The following is a 2,413-nucleotide window of genomic DNA, read 5'->3' as shown; positions in this document are numbered from 1 at the left end:
ATCCATAATATATATATATATATATATATATATATATATATATATATATATATATATATATATATATATATATATATATATATATCACCTTCCGGCCCCTCTCAGTGATCAACCTCACAGCTACTCGGGCATTTCAGTAAAAGATCAGGGAACTCAGCTCAAACAACTTTCAAATATTTAAAATAGAGTAATGAAATTACATCAAAAGTAAACAGGTAAAAATCATGGTTGAGGATATGCTTTCTGTCACGACCCCAGTTCGCCCTCTGTGAACTATCGTGACGGCACTTAATCTCTACGACTAGGTAAGCCTAACAAATTGCGGAAACAGAAACAACAGAATAAAACTAGCCAAAAACTGTGGAATAACATAATGAAACATTTAAGATGCCGCTCGGCATATACAATACAAACTCTCAAACTGAAACTACATTTCTCAAAATCCGGAATCTCATGAAATCACAAGTTGTGGAATAACTACAAAGTGTTCTAACTCCAGAGTGTCTAAACAAAAGAAGAAATACAGAAGGGCTATAACTAAAAGAGAGAGTAGATAGGGACTCCTCGGTCCGCGGACGCGACAGATATACCTCAAAGTCTCTAGAGATCGCCTTGCCTCGCTAACGATATGGCTGAGTCGATGTACCTGGTACTGCATACGAAAACATGTGCAGGAAATGATTTGAGTACACCACAGCGGTACCCAGTAAGTGCCAAGCCTAACCTCGGTCGGGTAGTGACGAGGAAGGTCAGGGCCCTACCGGTTATCAATATATAAGACAAAGTAAGACAGTGTAAGGTGCAACAGTATAATCAAAACAATATCAGTAAATGAGAAGAAATCACAGACAATATACACTCAGTACACAGAAATATCGACAGGGGATCTCCCGGATCCCGTCCCGTAGTCCCAAACATAAATACTCGGGGATCTCTCAGTATCCTCAATATATGCGCTGGGGATCTCTCGGTATCACGAGGATCTCTTGGTATCCTCAATGTATATGCTGGGGATCTCTCGCTATCCCGAGGATCTCTTAGTATCCTCAATATATGTGCTGGAGATCTCTCGGTATCCCGCACTACAGTCCAAATCAATATATGTGCAGGGAATCTCCCGGAACACTCATCCGTAGTCCCAAAATAAAAACACAAAAATCTCAAGGAAAGAATCCACAATTTCATTGAAGTCCGTATCAAGAAAACAGAAATTTCTATTCTAACATGCTGCATAAAATTCACGTAAACAGTTTAAGCAGATAGGACAGTTAATTCACTTAAGCATGCTTCCCTATACTACACAGTAGGCTTAAAGTACAAGTAATGTTTCAAGAAGAAAGAAACACACCTAATTTACTTAATGAAAAATGGGTTTCCAAGAATTACAACGTGTACGCACTCGTCACCTCACGTACACGGCATTCAAATAACAACAATATCAAATCCTAGGGGGAATGTCCCCCGCAGAAGGCTAGACAAGCCACCTACCTCGAACCAGCTCAATCAAATCTATACCACGTTCTTGCCACGAGTATCCGACTCTAAATGGCCCAAATCTATTCAAAGTAATTTGCATGATGTAAATAACACTTCAAGTAACTAATACGACTAATTAATTCTAAGCTAATACGTAAAATTAGAAAAAATGACCAAAATGACCCCGGGCCCACGTCTCAGAATCGGGTAAAATTTACAAATTCAGAATCCTCATAAGAGTTCATTTATATCAAAATTATTCCAATCCGACATCAAAATCTAGATCAAAACCCCAAAATTAGGCCTAAGAACTTTTCTCCACTTTTCCTCAATTTTTTCATCCCAAATCCGAAATTAAATGACAAAACTAAGATTAGATTATAGGAATATAACTAGAAAGGGATTAGGAATCGTTACCCACAGATTTCCTCTTCAAAATCGCCCTTACCGAGCTCCAAATTGAATTTCTAACTTTTGATTTTAAACCCTCGAAATATCTTATTTCTGCCCAGCAAATTCGCTTCTGCGGCCATGGGACAGCACCTGCGGTCCCGCTTTTGCGGAACTAAAGTCGCATCTACGACAATTCATTAAACAACAGATTTCCGCGCCTGCGATCTCCTTTGCGTAGATGCGGAGCTGCTTCTGCAGTGCCTGGGCCGCATCTGCGGCCAATCCTAAAATGCCTCAGACCGCACCTGCGATCCTCCTAGCGCACCTGCGATCACATTCACGCAGGTGTGGTTATGATAGGTTCAACCAAACTCCAATTTTTCCTAAGTCAAATTCAACTTCCGTTAAGTACCCGAAACTCACTCGAGGCCCCCGAGACCTCAACCAAACATGCCAACTAGTCCTAAAACATCATACGAACCTATTCCAACCCTCGAATCACATCAAACAATGCTAAATCCACAATTCACTCTCCAATCCAAGC

This window comes from Nicotiana attenuata, unplaced genomic scaffold (genome assembly GCF_001879085.1).
Source record: "Nicotiana attenuata strain UT unplaced genomic scaffold, NIATTr2, whole genome shotgun sequence".
Taxonomy (NCBI): Eukaryota; Viridiplantae; Streptophyta; class Magnoliopsida; order Solanales; family Solanaceae; genus Nicotiana; species Nicotiana attenuata.
This window is presented reverse-complemented; position numbering follows the sequence as displayed.